The 19940-nt window shown below is 46.0% G+C and overlaps 1 protein-coding gene across 6 annotated transcripts in view; it reads left to right on the forward strand.

Moving 5' to 3' along the window:
- The window catches only part of NRAS (NRAS proto-oncogene, GTPase), a 539256-nt gene that overhangs the window by 429552 nt on the left and 89764 nt on the right, over window positions 1-19940 (forward strand). The window lies entirely within an intron of this gene.

A 19940-nucleotide genomic window follows, 5' to 3' on the forward strand; every position in this document is an offset into this window, starting at 1 on the left:
CCTAAAACATGTGTGAAAGCAGCAAACAGACTCATTCCATATGGCTTGCACATGACTTGGGACCCAAATGATAGGGTTGGCACCAGTAGATGGTGCTGCTGTACCTCTGCTAACGAGCACGTCTTTTCTAGTTGATTCTGAACACCAGATTAAGCTGGATTGGTGCATCACGACTGTTTACCTGCAGAAATAGGAATTGTCGAATGAGCATCACAACATCCCCTGTCGCTGTAATTGAAGAATTAATTCCCTGTTGGTCAAGGCAGAAATTGCCGCTAACGAAATGCCACCTTTTTGGTTCAGATTGAAATCTTTCATTTGAAACTATGCTGAAAAAGAGTCTGGAGGTTATCAGCAGTTGAATAAAGTAGACCTTTCGAAAAAATGGATGAGAACCTGGTAGATGGCTGAATCACTAAAGGAGGCCTGTGGGAGAAGGTGCAGAGGGCATGGAGTTGCTCTGAGAAGGAGATTTACCTTTGGTATTAATGAAATTGAGTAATGGGTTTAAAAGCATCTCTACTGCGAAATCTCCCACAGATGTCACTCTGCGACTGTTATCATAAGAAGTGCTCCTCAACACAGTCATGTGGGACTTTGATAATATGGAATGGGCTACACATGTTTGTGCGGTCCTTTCTGTAATAAGCATGATACCGGAGCAGGATTGCCTGGTGGTCTCAAACCACCTGCCTTTCAGTGCTCGTGCGTGCACTGGGGACAGCTCCTGTTTTTAGTTCGAGCCTGGGCAGTGCATGCACTGCTCTGCTAGGCATGCTGTATTGGAGTATGCACTTGAAGCTCCGCCCACTCTCTACCCATATTGTTACTTTAGCTTGTGTCTTTTTCCTTTGCTAAATGCTGTCTTCTGATTCGGTAATCAGCTTGTTAGTCCCTCCTTGGTACCGCCTTGTCTTCATTTGTAACGTTCCATGAGGACTGGCCCTTTTACTTTGATTGTTACACTATCTGTGTTATTTACTGTGTAAGCACTATTTCCTTTAATGGGGTTTGCTTACCAGGAGGCAAGACGTGCTTTCCTTCTATTCAGCGCACCATGTGCGCTTTTACTTTCCAAGCAGGCGGGACAATGGCGGCCGCTTGTTTGCAATGCCATAGGTGTCACATTTAGGAGAGTTTGAGCTATTGGCATTGTAAAGGACAATAGCTTAAACTCTCGTAAATGCGACTCATTGCTTTACCAATATTTTTTTTGTGAGGGTTATTTCCAAATGCTCCATGCCGCGCTTTAATAGAGTTCAGGCCCATTTCTTTTGATGTGGATCGTCTAAAGAAAGGGGCTTGGTCTTCAAGTGCAAGCGCGGCATGGGGAACTTGGTAACAAACAATATTTGCAATTCAATCGGTGTCGCATTTGCAAGAAACTAAGCTAATGACATTTACAGTGCCAATAGCTCAGTCTTGTAAATGCAAGACCTATTGCATTGTAAATGCTTGTTAACATATTGTGCTGTAGTACTCCTTTTTTGTGCTTGACTGTGTACCATATTACATATATAATGTTCTGGAACCAAGGGAAGGTGTGAACTCTCCCTACAAGGACGTAATAAACCTCATTTGCACAAATAGTAAGCATTCCACTCTAAATGTTGAACTCTCTAATCCTGTTATGGAAGTGCAGTTTGTGCTCAAACGGAGACTAATTATTGTACATTTTGCCGGTTTATTGATAGCCTGGATTTGACCCATTGGACTTTAGATACTGCTTTAGTGGTGATCTCTTCTCACAATAATCTTACGGATAGCAGACCGAAAATGGGCTTCAACGCCCTATGACGCATATTACACCTTAGGAAGTGACATGTAGTTTTACATTTTTCAACATTCTCTTTTGAAAACTCGAGGCTCAGTTGATAAAGACAAAAACCATTTCAGGTTATGGACCTACTTAATTTTAAAATCTGAGCTAAAACGACAAATTGCTATCCACTGGGGTTGCAAGTAGTAGTAGCAAGTAGTAGCATATGGGCACAACTTTTACCCTTAAGACCCTCTTAAAAATGAATTTGTGTACAGGCTGCTTAATTGAAATTAAAGTGAATTTGATTTGCCCTTTATACTAAGTAAATTAATGGATAGATGAGTACTGCTTGAATACCTTTTTATGCCATAATTACAGGTATTATGTTCTGTACTGGAACATTAACCCCCAGCTTTAGGTTATGAGCCAGGACCCAAAATTTAGGCCATTGATACCATTCTGGGGGGATGAGTTCTAACATCAATTTTTGGTCTCTCCTAGCGACGCGGCGCATGCGCTGCTCGCCTTGGCGAGATCTATTGTTGCCGGTTTCTTAGCCGAAGGGGGACAGGACATGTGCACGCGCCCAGAAGATAGGAGTTGTGCAAGTGCACGCCTAGCGGCGCCCATATGGATAGCCCTACGCATTTCCACGCGCCCAAAAGACAGGAGATGTGCACGCAGATAGGCAGCAAAGCTGAAGCTTGAAAAGGAATACAGCCGGGAGACGAGATGAACAACAAAAACATTGCAAGAGTATAATCGTCGCCAAAATTGTTAAGTAATTCCTCCCGGATATATTCTTTAATCCAGTACTGAAGTGGGAAGGACCAACATGTCCAACAACCAGAAGGAACCGCTTGTCACAACCGTTATAGAATCCCTGCACGAGATCCATAATGACATATCAACATTCCTGAGAGCATGGATAGGAATTAACTACGCGCCTCCATGCCCACTAAGTATAAACACTCCGCCTTCTGAGCCAAACGTATAGCGATGATATACCTGTACAGCAGACTAATCACGTGCAATAGGTACACAAGACACCACACACCTGTACAAGAGCGGTACATTCAAAATCCAGCATATATGCTGTACCTTGAGCAGAAAGCCACCTAACGTCTCTTTCAACTTCTGCTTGTGCTTCTTGCTGTAGGAGTGTCTGCAAACTGAGCAATAGCGCACCTCATGACGGAACCTAGAGGGCATCTTCTGAAGATTGAATATTTCTGAACTTTGCTCCGGGGTCACAGGTCATACCAGTAGCGACAGTCACCGGTGACTGTAGCTACGCAACCAGAATGTTTTATCGGTTTTTTTTTTCTTCCCCAATTGCTATTTTAAAATGGAACTAATAACCAAGTGTTTTGTTTAAAGTGAACCTTTTCATCCCGTTCGACGATGACCGATATCCGCACCACCAATCACAAATGAGCATTTTCTTCACCCGCCCCTAACACAGCCAATGGACTTAAGACGGAGACGCCCATTACTTAGTGTCACGATTCGTTCACGTAAAGCCCATGTTAGAATCAGAACAGTTCATACTGCCTTTGATTGGATCTAACAAATCCGACCAATAATAAAACATATAATTGTAGTATTAATGAGTATGCCCAGGTTTATGTTTTTACCATCAAAACCCAAAAAATTGTTTTGTGTCTTGTGGCATCAGGCATACATGCCAACATTTCAGAATAGAAAGGTGGGAGATTAAAAAAAAAAATAAGGAAAATTTTATTTCTCCTATTGACTTCTATTGAGTATTTAACTTCACCCCACACCATGACAGGCAGTAACATGATGGTTATTTGAATACTAAAGAGATGGCAAGAAGTGGAAGGGGATGGGGCGCCTGATACTGATGGTAAGATGTTCATTTCCTTTTACGGAGGCGGGCTGGAGCAGCCCTATGCCTCGTTATAGGCCTTCAGTCAGCCAAGCCTGAAAACCAGGCAGGGCTCTTGTTCATTATTGGCTGGGCACGAGCAGGCAGTGTCACTGAGATCAGTGCAATCTGTGGCATAAGAGAGAAGAGATAACTCTGGGCTTCAATGCTCTTTCAAGAAAGATCTGTAAGTTGCTTAATCACAAAACCTAATGGGCTATTGTACCTGCGGCAAAGCACAGCTTGTCGCAGGCGTTACACAGATTTGCATTGTAAGCAGGTAGCTCAGAGGGTTACAGCCTAAGTTGCAGAAACACTACTGTGTTACAAGTTCTGCAAGTAGTACCCTAGCCCACTAAGCTATTAAGGGCACACAGTTTTGATAGAAGGTGACAGTGAAGGAGAAAGCTGAAAAAGCAAGCAACAGAGTAACGTGAACAGACTGTACCTACTGCAATCTGTGTCTAGTGTCGGAGAGAGGACTTCTTATCTGGCACTCTGTCTCCACTTACGCGTTGGTAACTCCTTCCTTCTAAGTCCTATAGGCAGTGCTGAAGCTGTGTTTCTGTTCCCAATGGTAATTCCCCATACTCAGTCCCCTAGGCAGTGCTGCAGCTGCATCTCTTTTCCCACCGATAATTCTTCATTCTTAGTCCTCTGGCCAGTGCTGCTAGCTAGTCGTATGGTGCCAATGGTAAGTCCTCGTTCTTACTCCTCTAGTCAGTGCTGCTTCTCTGGTCCCATTGGTAGTTCCTCATTCTAAGTCCTCTAGATAGTGCTGCAGCTCTGTATCTGTTTATACATCCACTACAGTACAAACCAAAACACATAGATAAGACAGTGTCATTGACAACGGCAATAGATCTAACTCAGACAAATGCGAGACCTATTGCATTGCAAATGCTTGTTTTGCAAGTTATGGATGCCTATAGATGGAAAATATATGATAGCAAGTCACCATTCTTTTCCTTTGTCTGATATTATTGGATTGGCAACCATGGGCGAAAAAAATAATGCTTTTCATATTTTCAATAAATATACAAATTCATCATATGGGCAAAAATCTAATTCCACCAGGTTGGTTACAGTCAATATTTTTGTGTTACATAATTATGATTGTTGTAATAATAATATAATCCTTTAAAATAAAACTTAATTGTATTCCTCCTATATTGATTTATATGCATAGTTTTCCCTTACCATTTCAAATAAAAGTTGTTACATCCTACATAGGCAATGTATGTCATGTCTAAACATAAACACCATTTTATCACTCACTTTCGTCGTCCTCATCATCTTCTTCTGAATAGGTGCCATCATTCTCTGCATCTGTTTGATTTTCACAGGCGGGAATCCTGCACATGTCCGTGCATTTGAGGTCATTTAGAAAGCAGACACATGTTGGCAGTTTGCAGTTCCTCATGCAGTTGCAAGCTAGTATAATTAACACAGCCGGAGGTGCTGACTGCCTCTCCATCCAGTCCACTACCAGTTGCTCTGCTCCCTTGTGTTTTTCCAACGTCCAGCCTCTCACAATTGGACTAGGTGTTGGTGGGTCATTCAGAAGATATTTCTTGCTTATAGCGGCTTGATAAATTGCACGTTCAGCATGTTTCTTCAGACATTCTCTGCAAGGTGGAAGTTGTTGACTGTTTATCTCAGCACCTTTGCACAGAATAGGTGATATCTCAAGTCCTTCTCATGATGAACCGAATACTTTGGTGCATAGAGCAAGCTCGAGAATTGCTCCAATTTGTCAATTAGTTCTTCGGAGGGATCCTGTTCATCTCCGAACTGCGAAAACGTTTCCTGTGTATGTCAGTTGCCAGACAGAATTTAGAATGCACTTACTTATCCTTTTCCCGCAAATGCGCTTACAATGTCATATCCGGTAAGCGTATGGAGCTCGATCATAGCTAGACAAACATTTTCACCAAGAGTTGAAGCAATTTTCCCAATGTAGAGGACTCGCATATTTTGGTACAACACTTCAGAAACAATTTAGCCATGATTCTGTCATGAAATCCCAAACACATAACTAACTCGTTGGTGTCATCTGAGCTTATCATTACTGCCTCATAACCCTCATCAACACTGTGTGGAGCATGCACCAACAAACCTCCATCTGCTTCTTCGTGTATCCTGTTGAGAACGGGCACTTTGTGGCTCCCATCAGATTTGATTTTTAAAGCATTTATCTTTATTTATTTCAAGATGTGCTGTTTAACCCACAATGCCCTCCATGGACATGGGCCCACTTATTTAGCCTCCAAGAGTCTGCCTTCTCCCCTCCCAGAATTAAGATTTCATGACAAGGCGTAGCTTAAAGTTCCTAGGTTCAGAAAGACCAGGCCAGGCTGCAGATCGTTCTCCTCCCTTGCCCCTCATCTTTGAAATAAACTGCCACTGTATGTATGCACCTGTTAAAGCCACTCACAGTTTAGAGAAGTGCATAAGACCTACCTTTTTAGGTCTTGCCTGTCAATGCGCATGCGCATTGAGCTTGCGAGACTATGGGGGGCTTAAACAGACTTTAACCAACTTGCAAGTCGATGGCGATTCCTTGCAGTGCCCGTGAAATTCAAGCTCAATGCGCAAGCGCATTGACATTAAAAGCGCGTGCACATGCCACCAGCCGCCTGCCTTGCATTACACATCAAAGGCAGTCCAGCCTCCCTCCCGCAGCCCCTGCTGCTTCACACCCTCATCGCAGCCTGAAATCGCCACCTGTTCACTCAGCCGCACTCCTCCCACACCCCCGCTCCGCCCCCTCCCCTGCCTGCCGTGTCGCATTTCTCCTCCCCCCTCCCCACAGCAATGCCCTCCGTCTTGGCTCGCTAAACTACTCGCTGCCTCCTCCCGCTCTCCTTAATCCGCTCTCCCTCCTCCCACACCCCCGCTCCGCCCCCTCCCCTGCCCGCCGTGTCGCATTTCTCCTCCCCCCTGCCCTTCTCTGTCTTCCCTCCGTCTTTTTACATAGTTATTCAATCATGCATCAAAGCTGATTTTTACAAAAAAATAACTGAACAAGCATGTGCTCTTGGAGTGTCTGTTCTCTTTCAAATCCCATCTTTTAAGTAAAATTATGCTCCCTGTGATGTTTTAATTTAATGAAGGTGAATATTTTTATGTCATTAATTTGCTGAACTCATTCAGAATTGGCGTGACCACGATGTCCTCGATCCGATACAATTACTTACGTGTCTCCTCCATTGTGACCGGGGTGGCTCTAATAAAATCACCCGTCTGTCTGACCACAGTAACTAGATCAGTGCTGGCCTGCCTTCCCTCCGTCTTGTTTTTTGTTTTTTTTACCCGATCCGCCCCCTCCCCTGCCCTAGGTATGGAAAACCAGTGACAGTCACCCGGTCATAAGTAGGGAAGTGAGGGGCGCAGCAGGGAGAGCAGCTCGTCCATCCCTCTCGGTCTCAAGGGGTCTGTTAAAAACTTTGTAATGAGCCCTTAATGGTACGAATTTTAGCAATAATTAAAAGCTGCGGGGTACAAGACCAATAGCTCCAACTTTTCTAATGCGAGACCTATTGCATTTCCAATGCTTGTTTCAGAGTGCAGTTTCTTTTGCCTGCAACCCATTGCCCTAGCCCCGCGCCGAGATACTCCTTTGGAGAGTGATTCGAGTGCGTAAAAAATTAGCATAACATAACCGTTTGCAAACAGCATAACCGTTTGCAAACAGTGTTTTGAAAAAATGCAGTGAGTTTTATTCCTTACGTGGCTTAGGAATTTCCTCCACTGTTGGCCAATCTGGGAAGAAGAGATGCTCTGTAACTGTTGCCCAAGTTCTTCTCTGAATGTCCTTTGGCTGTTCTTAATAGACGTCCCCTTGCACGTATCAAACACATTGATTCTTTGACTTCTGTTTTCTTCCCGTAAAACCTTGGACAAGTCCAACATAGGCACCTCACCAAAGTTTGATTCCCCTCCTTTCTCTGTCTGAACAAGAACCATACCATTAATCAGCGTAGCTGAATTTCTAGGTATTTCCTCAGCCAGGGTAAGGTTTTTCTGCAAGTATGTTTCTAAAACAGCTTTGTTTGTCTTTTGGCAAGAGACCTTCTGGAGTTGCTAAAGCCCATGGTAAAGGTCCTAAGGGATGAGAGAGTACATCCGCCATTTGAAGGATCTAATTCTATGCTGTTACAATGATTCAACTAAATAGGGCTTTGTCTGCTTATAATTGTCCTGCCATTGCTGTTCACTGCCTTCTTCTTGGACAGGTTAATGAAGGTTTCTAGTTTGTTCATTTTCATTGGGTCATGAAACTTTAGTATGTGCAATATCCTCAAGTCACTCAAGTCTGAATTCGGTATAGCATTTTTCACCCTTTCATGCGCCTTCATTATGTTGGATACTATGTCCTGCAATGCCCTTTTTGGAGTGGCGAGAATGAGATAATGTGGACCAACAAATGGGTTTATCCAGCTTTGATCCAGACTAACCGCTTTCATAACAGTATCTTCGTCTTTTTCAATTTGTGACTTATGAAGGTCTGCATGAGTAAGATCTGATCTGTTGTTATGGACTATTTTCCTCATCTGACACAAAAAAGGTGCTTCTGTGTTCAGCCGCCATATAAAATCTTTTCACAGCACCCACCTTGAGGTTGAACCTTGTCATACCACCCGAAGTCTGTGTGTCTTTGTTTACTGTTACCTCCATTTGCTTGATCGACTGGAATTAATCCAAATGGATTAACATGTGACAGTTGAACAGAAAAGCATCTGTGATGAAGTTGTGGTGCATCTCTGGATGTTTCACTGCAAGTAATGTCATTTCGCATAGTATGCAGGAAGATATCTAGCGTAGTTCATCCAGTCATGTGCAAAACGCCATAGGATCATGGCGGTAAGATGCAAATGCCAATTTCCTTCTCGAGCAGCAAGCAACAGAGCTAGCAAGACATTCAACAAAATCCACATATGACATCCAAAATACAGAGAGAGCTCCATTTTCCTGACTAATGTGTTCCAGGAATACATCCGAAAGCTGCTTTACTTTGGCAAAGGCAGCATTCTGCAAGAAGTGGTCTAATATCTGTTGGCATAGGTCTTTTTCAAAGGCATTAACATCCTCAATGAAGGAGTAGACTACCTGAATGTTCTCTTCGCAATTCTTCTCCATCCAGAGGATGAATTCCAACCAAGCCAGTCTCAACATAGCTTCATACATGCACTTGTGTACTCTAACTGCACAATTGTACATACAACCTTCTAGTACTGATGATATTGATCCTTCTGCTATCATGGCTACTTCAAAGCAAAGGTCGCGAAGGCCAGCATCTTGAAAGCGGTTCCTAAGGATGGACATGACATTGCAAATGGTCTGAAAGGTGCCCATTCGAAGAATGATTCTGTTGTACGTTGCTTTATGCTTCCACACAATCTGTCGGTTTAGTGTAGGAAGCTTGATCCTTGACCACTACAATTTTCACCAAATACAGTGATCCCCTTATTAGCTCTGACTGTTTCAAAATTTCAGAAACAGTTGTCAACTCAGTTGCAGGAACATTAACGGACATCAAGTATAAGATAATGTTCTTATTTTAGGCTAACCTCAATTGGGCAACACATTCAGGCATGACTTCAGTACTTGTCATCATTGGCTGAGGCCCAACTCCTTCATCCGAGACCTACATGAACAATTCTTCAGTATTTGTGGTGGTCAATGTGCTTTGCTTTTGTATCCAATGCTTGGGAGAGGGGCTTTGAAAGGTTGTGGTCCAAGCAATTTAGGCTGCACAGGTATATCGTTGACTCAGTGAGTTGTCTCCTTACCAGTAAGTCTCTTCCGGCCTATCCGTATTCTCCCATGCGAAGTTAGTGAAGACTTGAGGCTGCATGTCCGCTGGAAGACAATTTGCTCATTTAAAGTAGCAGCAATGTTTTGAAGACACAAGGTGTATCCTTTTCTTCCAGTTGTGTGTATGAAATCTCATGGCCAAGTCTGTTTAGAGTGCGAATGATTTCAACATTGCCTGTCAGCATTTTTATGGCATATGGGAGTAAAATTGCTTGGGTGGTTTCTGATGGCCATTTGTCACTGCATATATAATGTCCTGACTGAATGGTTGCATAAGTTAGGTGACCCTTTTGGACGGCTGGGTTTTCTGAATCTCCAGTCAGAAGTCCTAATAGGAAATGTTTACGGTAATCGGGCACTGTAAATTAATTTGTATTAGAGTCTGATGGATGATATGCCATGGTGATGATGTCAAGTTTTTTTATCATTGTTCTTATTTACGATGATGTTTAATCAATGGTCTTGTTCATGTCTGACGTAACCTTTAAAACTGATAATTCTCTTTTCAAACTCTGGTTTTCTCTTACAATTTCTTGAGCATTGACACTATCAGGTTGTCCCAATAATTTTCCTTGATTGTCTGGGAATATGTGGAGGCTCTCACCGAACTCTGAGTCAAATCTTCTTCTAACATGCTTCTTGGTTGATTCCTCTATTCCCTGTATTCCTCTTTATATTTCAGTGAGAGTCGTGACAGGTATTACCTCTTTTTTTTTTTAGGAATAATCACAGTTCTAATGTCTTGGAATAGTTCATCATATGCTTTAAATGCTAGATGCATGAGCTTCCAACTTTGCTTTAACCCTCGTATAGTTCTTATAACAAGAAGCATGATAATGGGCTTCTGCAGTCTCTGTGTCCCTACTACAAACAGCGAATATCTTTGAATCACATTAATAGTTGCACACTCTCGAAGCCTTTTGTCAACTCTAAGCTCAGTGGCCTTGATTAATTTCCACAAAATATACATTCTTCAGCATACACATTTGACTTTAATGATGTTCTTCAGTTTACTCGTGCACTCAGTTGTTCCAGCAACATCACTGACACTTGCTTCAGCTTCTCGCTTAACAGTCTGTAAATCTATCTTCATAGTAAACAGGATCCTGCACCTGCTGTGGTAAAAAACCTGGAGGAACCGTGTTGCTTTCCACATTTCTCGCAATGTCTAACAGTGTTATGTGATTCCCTACTTGAGCTGCATCTAACAAAGTTTTCCATGATGAGTAGTCCTGTGGGCTTGTCAGCGTAACTCCATGTTGGACATTTGACCATGAACACATTTTACGCTGGGGATCAGAGAGACAGGATGTGCTTGTTTCAGTCTTCTTCATCATTCTGCATGGTCATTCACCATCAGCTCTGGAAAAAGAAATTAATTATAACATTTATACATTTACTTGGTGTAATTAATATAATCATAATTACTATTAAAATTATCAAATTATATAATCCCATTTTCTGTAATTGTAATTTTTAATAATCACATTAATAACAATTATGAAAAAATCGAACAATCAAGGTATCTTGGGAGTGGAGTGGTAATACACAAAAGGCAAAGTTATGACTTGCTATCACATATTTTCCATCTCTAGGCGACCATACCTTGTCAATAAATCATATTAGAACTCATCCCCCCCAAGTTGTACCGATAACATCGATGGCTCAAGGCCTACTTGGGGGCAGGCTGGGGAGGAGACCCATTCCAAGTAGCTCATTGTAATTTCAGCTACAGGGACACTGGGCCTGGTTTTACTTGTAGATCCATAATTCCTGAAATCACTTCTGAGGCAGGGTGTGTGAGCAGGAGCACAGACCGTTCCCTGCCCAACTTGTGGGCAAACACAGGAGGAAACATACATTTCCCCTCTGGACTGACCACTCGCTGTTGTGACCTCCTAATGCTCTAAAACGACTGGACCGCTATGATATTTTTTCAGCTGCTCTGAATAGATGGAAAATGTCCGTTTTGTTCCCTGAAATGGGACGAGGGGGCATTAGGAGAGAAACTACCAGAAAAAGAAACCGTATTCCCAGGTCTGTGTGGTTTTTCTTTACTCCGGGTACAAATCTTTTCTTTGGTGAAGGGATACTGGCCAGCATTGGAAATTCCCGCTCCAGCATTTAATGGATAACGAGGAAACCAAAGCAAAAGTGCATGCTTGTAGTTGATATGTATTTTTAGGTCTCACTATAGCCATTGTGTTAGCAATGCTTTGCGAGAGTATAGTAAGGGGCTCTCAAAAATGCTCCCATTTGTCTGCCTGCAGCCTTTGGCAGGACTTTTGCAGCCGCTTTGATGTTCCCAGCCACTTCACGCGCGAGCTCCGCCTCTGCAGCCATATGGACACGCATCCAGATTACCATGCTTCAGCACACCCCCTCACCCCCATCCCGTTTATGCTCTGCCTCCCAGACACACGCACAGCCGCACCCATGTACTTCACAGCTCTTTACAACAGAATTGACTTTGTAACTTTTTTTTTTACTCATTGTTAAAGCACCTACATCGCCACTCGACATGCTCCCTCGCCAATGTCACTCCCACCCTTCCTTTGATCTCCGCTTTTCTTTTAACTTTCGGCGCTAGTTCTCACAGGCTCTTCTCTGCCCCCTTCCTTTAATGGCCCTCCCCCCCCCCCAGCACAAAGCGCGCATCGCTTGTTGTTTGTGTCACCAGCATCCTTTTCCCGTTCTTGTGGACTGCACTCATTTTGGGAGGGCGTGTGGCATGTACCTCTTTACTGAAGAATGCCTCCTGTTCCTCCGCCTGCCGCATGTTGTTTGCACCTCACTATCCTGTAGGTAATGTTCCCCCCCCTTTTCTCTTACATGTGTCCTAGCCCACTCTCCATACTGTAGACAAAGCCATCGTTGCTGCTTATTTATCATATGCAACTAACAACCATTGACAAAGTCAATAGACCCGACTTATTGTCAGTGTGCTGCTACTCGTTGTATCATATATCTAGATGCAATGACAGAAACAGCCAAAATACAAGTGGGGCAGCACAATAAGCTAAGCAATTTTTTTTTTGACACGTTATTTAAGCCACTCCCTTTATTACATTACCGAAGCTGCTGGCGTTATCCTTTCCACTTATCGCTGCTGTACTGTCCCTCACATTTTAGCAAATTAAGGCGTTATGTGGGCCTGTTAGGGCAGGACGATGGGAGGTGGTATTGCAAGTTATTTCACCCTTCACTCCCTCTCAACCCATTGTAACTCTTAGCGCTGTGCCCCCCTTCACACACTCGCACATAGCTGACCTTAGCTGTGTGCTCTCTTCAGAGAGGCCAGGTATTGGATGGGCGTACATCAGCCGTGTGATCTGACTACAGGCCAGGTAATGTCCCCCAAGTGACTTGTGTTCCCACTATCTTTCCGCAGCTTGCGCCTGTTTAGTCCTCCGATGCACCCAAATGTGCTGCATTATACCGCATAATTTGGCCTCTTTTTTATTTATTTTTTTATACCCACCCCTGCCGCATACTATGGTCCAAGCCATCGTTGCTGCTTATTTATCTTATGCAACTAATAACCATTGACAAAGCCAATAGAACCGACTTATTGTCAGTATGCTGCTACCACGCTGCTGGCGTTCTCCTTTCAATCCACTTTTTGCTGCTGTACTTTCCCTCACATTTTAGCAAATTAAGGAGTTATGTGGGGCTGTTAGGTCAGGATGATGGTAGGTGTAATTGCAAGTTATTTCACCCTTCACCCCCTCTCAACCCATTGTAACCTCCTACAGCGCTGTGCACCCCTTCACATAGCTGACCATCGCTGCATGCTCTCTTCAGAGAGGCCAGGTATTGGATGGGCGTGTCTCCTGTTAAGGAGAGTCATTCATTCCAGTTACCTTACACAAGGTCACATTCATTTTTATTGTCCCGGGAATATTAGCTTATTCGTCCAGAACTATAGGATGTCTAGCGACTTCGTGACTCGAACCAGATTCCCAGTTCTAAAGTCAGCAGGTCTGGCAGCAGGTCTGGCCATTACAACGCATCCTGGGGTAAGGGGAGAGGGGCAGGCAATGCCACATGGAGGCTCAGCTCGTCATGGGCTCGAGGTGCCAACAGGACCTCGGGCTGAGTCACAGCCACACACCCACAGCCACACACCCACAGCCACACACACACAGGCGCACACACACAGGCGCACACACACAGGCGCACACACATAGGCGCACACACATAGGCGCACACACATAGGCGCACACACACATAGGCGCACGCACACATAGGCGCACGCACACAGGCGCGCGCACACAGGCGCGCGCACACAGGCGCGCGCACACAGGCGCGCGCACACACAGGCGCGCGCGCACACAGGCGCGCGCGCACACACAGGCGCGCACACACAGGCGCGCGCGCACACACAGGTGCGCGCGCACACACAGGCGCGCGCACACACACACAGGCGCGCGCACACACACATAGGCGCGCGCACACACACATAGGCGCGCGCACACACACATAGGCGCGCGCACACACACATAGGCGCACACACACACATAGGCGCACACACACACATAGGCGCGCACACACACACATAGGCGCGCACACACACACATAGGCACACACACACAGGCGCACACACACACACATAGGCGCACACACACACACATAGGCGCACACACACACACATAGGCGCACACACACACACATAGGCGCACACACACATAGGCGCACACACACACACATAGGCGCACACACACACACATAGGCGCACACACACACATAGGCGCACACACACACATAGGCGCACACACACACATAGGCGCACACACACACATAGGCGCACACACACACATAGGCGCACACACACACAGGCGCACACACACACATAGGCGCACACACACACACATAGGCACACACACACACACACATAGGCGCACACATAGGCGCACACACACTCAGTCACACACACATAGGCGCACACACACTCAGTCACACACACACACAACCACACACACACACACACACACACACACACACAACCACACACACACACAACCACACACACACACAACCACACACACACACAACCACACACACAACCACACACACACACACAACCACACACACACATACAACCACACACACACATACAACCACACACACACACACAACCACACACACACACACAACCACACACACACACACACAACCACACACACACAACCACACACACACACAACCACACACACACACACACAACCACACACACACACAACCACACACAACCACACACAACCACACACAACCACACACAACCACACACAAACACACACAACCACACACAACCACACACAACCACACACAACCACACACAACCACACACAACCACACACAACCACACACACACACACAACCGCACACACACACAGGCGCACACACACAGGCGCACACACACAGGCACGCACACACACAGGCACGCACACACACAGGCACGCACACACACAGGCACGCACACACACAGGCACGCACACACACAGGCACGCACACACACAGGCGCGCACACACAGGCGCGCACACACACACATAGGCGCGCACACACACACACACATAGGCGCACACATAGGCGCACACACATTCAGTCACACACACATAGGCGCACACACACTCAGTCACACACACACACTCAGTCACACACACACACAACCACACACACACACACAACCACACACACACACACAACCACACACACACACACAACCACACACACACACAACCACACACACACACACAACCACACACACACACACAACCACACACACACACACAACCACACACACACACACAACCACACACACACACACAACCACACACACACACACAACCACACACACAACCACACACACACACACACACAACCACACACACACACACAACACACACACACACACAACCACACACACACACACACAACCACACACACATACAACCACACACACACAACCACACACACACACAACCACACACACACACACAACCACACACACACAACCACACACACACACAACCACACACAACCACACACACACACACACAACCACACACACACACACACAACCACACACAACCACACACACACACAACCACACACAACCACACACAACCACACACAAACACACACAACAACACACAACCACACACAACCACACACAACCACACACAACCACACACAACCACACACAACCACACACACACACACAACCGCACACACACACAGGCGCACACACACAGGCACGCACACACACAGGCACGCACACACACAGGCACGCACACACACAGGCACGCACACACACAGGCACGCACACACACAGGCGCGCACACACAGGCGCGCACACACACACATAGGCGCGCACACACACACACACATAGGCGCACACATAGGCGCACACACATTCAGTCACACACACATAGGCGCACACACACTCAGTCACACACACATAGGCGCACACACACTCAGTCACACACACACACAACCACACACACACACACAACCACACACACACACACACAACCACACACACACACACAACCACACACACACACAACCACACACACACACACAAACACACACACACACACACAACCACACACACACACACAACCACACACACACAACCACACACACACACACAACCACACACACACACACAACCACACACACACACACAACCACACACACACACACAACCACACACACAACCACACACACACAACCACACACACACACACAACCACACACAACCACACACACACACACACACACACAACCACACACACACACACAACCACACACAACCACACACACACACACAACCGCACACACACACACAACCGCACACACACACACAGGCGCACACACACAGGCGCACACACACAGGCACGCACACACACAGGCGCGCACACACACAGGCGCGCACACACACAGGCGCGCACACACACAGGCGCGCACACACACAGGCGCGCACGCGCACACACACACACAGGCGCGCACACACACAGGCGCGCACACACACACAGGCGCGCACACACACACACACACACACACACACACACACACACACACACACACACAGGCGCACACACCACACCCCCACACACCACACACCCACACACCACACACCCATAGGCGCACACCCATAGGCGCACACACATAGGCGCATGATTCAGAAAAGGGGGTGGTGATGAACAGAGTGCCTGAATTAAGCAGACCACTCTTACCCAGTCCAAAGATCCGGGCTTGATCCATCACCGTTTTTTAGCTCACTGCACCATCCCAGCTCAGAACCTGGCTACATGCAAATTAGTCTGACCCTGGCCCAGTGCATCATGGGAACAGGGCAGACCAAACTACCAAGCCAATTCTTCACTGGAAAGGAAACAAGCTTCCGGGGACCGGTTTCTGACATTACAGCCGTCTTCGGCCCGGCTTGCTTGTCGATCTATCGTAGCTGAAACAAACTCTTTGAACCAAGCGCGGATTCGGATTACATATAGTTCCCGTGCACGCGCTTCAGACCTGCCACAGCAATGCCGGTTGAGCTTCACACTTCAAAGGTTCCCTCCCACCCTTCCGACTTCAGGCATTCAGGCGTGATTTTTCCCCAGCGCACAATGCCGAGGGCTTGTTTTTTTAACCTTCATTCTCTTTCTTTCGCTGCTTCTGAAAACTTCCGCCTTTAACCACATGATGGCAATATTCCCAAAGAAAAGCAAACCTGGGGAAAGCTTCTAGTAAAAGCTCTCCGTTGATTGGATCATAATTGAAGGGAACAGAACAATAGAACATGTAAAGAGCATTCCTGCGTTTTCAGAGATCTTATAATTGATTTATCAAGCACTGCACAACATGGGAGTCTTAAAAACAAATGTACAGTTTTCCTAGAGTGCATAATTCACTGTTCCAGACAGTCGACAGCATGCAATTCACTGACACATTGATCAAATTCATTTACTGCAAGATACTAGTATCTTTTACTGGTCTGCAGACCCCTGGTGAGTACACATGCCCGGATGACATCATGAATAGTAGGGAGCCCATGCGGCAGAAGCAACGTTTCTACAGCGCTCCAATAGATACGGCCATATACAAATGACATGCGTCAGGGATTCTAGACAGCAGCCGCATCCTCTATAGCACTGCAGTGACCTGGAATTGTGCCCTTTCCATCCAGTTCTAATGTCTGCTAATGGCAGAGGTAGGCACATTAGATCAATTCACTTTGTTCTAATAGATTGTATCAATTCGATCTCAGAGATGTCTGAGCTAAGAATGGGGTGGATGTGGGGAAAAATAGTTTCCCCCGGGACCGATTTGCTCGTTCCTTTATCAAGGTATTCGTGCTATTGTCCTCATTAGTGGAGTAGTGTGGCTCACTGGTTAGAGGCGGCAGGCCTGAGAGCAGAAGTCAGCCTGGGACCAGGGTTCAATTCCCGACACGGCAGGGTCGTGGACCTTGGTCAGCGGACTCGATAATTCTCGCTTCGGTGCTTACTCTAATCAGGGGTTCCACTCGGCAACTCTGGGCATTAGCTTGCCTAATCTCCACAACGGCCCCACCAATTCCGGGGATGCCTGGCTCCACCTTGGGGACTCCCAGCAAGGGACCATCCCACAGTGAAAGCCAGGACGGGTTCCCCAGAGTTATACAGCGCCGGGACGCCCCGTTGCTGGGGCAGCTGTGCGCTTTACAAGTATACTACACACACTACACACATTAGATGGGGGAGCCGTAGGTAACTGCTGAGAGGAACTTTACTCTCAATAACTCCATAATGGAAGTGACCCAGTTGGACCATTTAAACTTGAGTACAGCTGCCCGATTTATCACCGATTGAAAGTGGCTCCTATGTCCCACTTTGCGGTTCTGCCAGGTGCCCAGATACAGACAGGAATCGGGTTGTGAGATGCTTTTTCCTTTAATCCTCCACAAATAGTTGCGGACTGCACAATTCTTGTTTTTTTCAAATCTAGTTTCAGATCGCTGTCGTCACTGTATGCAGCAGTGTTGTGAGTGACTAGATCTTGATCGAAACGCAGTGTTTTGCACCTTAAGTGGGGCAGAAATAAGCAAGTAAAGGTACTTTATTATATAGTTAATAAAAACCATTACAAAACCACTTTTTTAGACTAAAACATAGCATACAGCACATGCCCACCAAAGCAGTACTCGAGTGGCCAATACAGTTTCTCAGTGCATTCTTTAAATGAAATAGACTGGGAGATTAATTATGGTGCCAATTTATCTCAATGCAAAGGTGGATAAAAGTTGATTAAACTGATTACTACTGACAATACAATGTAACTGACATATATAAGCAGTAGCAAAATACTATGTCCCAGGCCAGTAAAGTGACGAGTGCGCGTTCGTGTTTCCGAAGTTCACGTCACTATATACTAGCCAGTCTGCTCTTTTCCAGCTTACACTGTACCGTCATAAACCAGCATTGGCATAGCCAATAGGTCTCGCCTTTGGGACTTTATAAGTATGTTGTTATGCAGCACAATATCCTTGGTGTACCTAACTGCTGCATGGTCAAACACTTATAATGTCCCAAAGGGGAGACCTATTGGCTATGCCAATGCTTGTGTTGATTTGCCATGTGCGCGGAAAGGGGGAAGGTAATGCGCTTGGGTTTTGCCAGTCGCGCAAAGATACTTGCAGGAGGAGCCCTGCAAAGTGCATGGAGTGGGGCCCCCATGCTCAGGACCCGGTCAGCCCCCGTGCACAGTGCCAGTGTGGGTCCCCTGGAGCTCGCCCCCCAGCCTCGCTTTGCGGGGGCTATTGTTACGCCTCCGGATTTGCATGCCATCGATCAGCTTGCCTCACGCACAGCCTGCAATTAGTGCAAATTCTGCAGCGAGGACTGGTTGACCAACAGGCGCGTGAAGTAGCCGATACTGGTGTTCCAGTGGACTGGGGCAGTGGGAACGTAGAGCCTGCCCCAGGCCCTTCATTGTCATTTTGCGGTAGTTGTTTGGTTTGCAGTGTCTCTGTGCGCAAGTCCCCCACATTCAGCTGGAATATCGACGTGCTGTCCGACATTCGCACCCGTGCTTGTAAAGTTTCATGCCGTGTTTGAAACGCGTATCCGGGTTATTGCAAACGCGCTAAATAAAACCAAGGCAACACATATTCAAAATGAACCCTTTGTGCTATTTTGCTTTTTGTATAAATGTGTGTACATAACCAGAGATGTTTTAATAACGAATTTGCCGGTGCGGATTTTTGGTAATAGTCGCTGCATTTTTTCACACCCTATTCCTTCATCCGTTCTATTACTCACCTTGTCATTTTCTTTCACTATGACTTATAGACTGCTAGATGCCTCAAGTGTTTTTTTTGACAGATTTGGCACCAGCAAGCCTAGAGTAGGAACAGCCATCATTCACAAAGGACAACACAGAGGTGATCTTCAAACTTCTTTAGTGTTGCCCCCCCCCCC

Source organism: Lissotriton helveticus, chromosome 5_1 (genome assembly GCF_964261635.1).
Source record: "Lissotriton helveticus chromosome 5_1, aLisHel1.1, whole genome shotgun sequence".
NCBI lineage: Eukaryota > Metazoa > Chordata > Amphibia > Caudata > Salamandridae > Lissotriton > Lissotriton helveticus.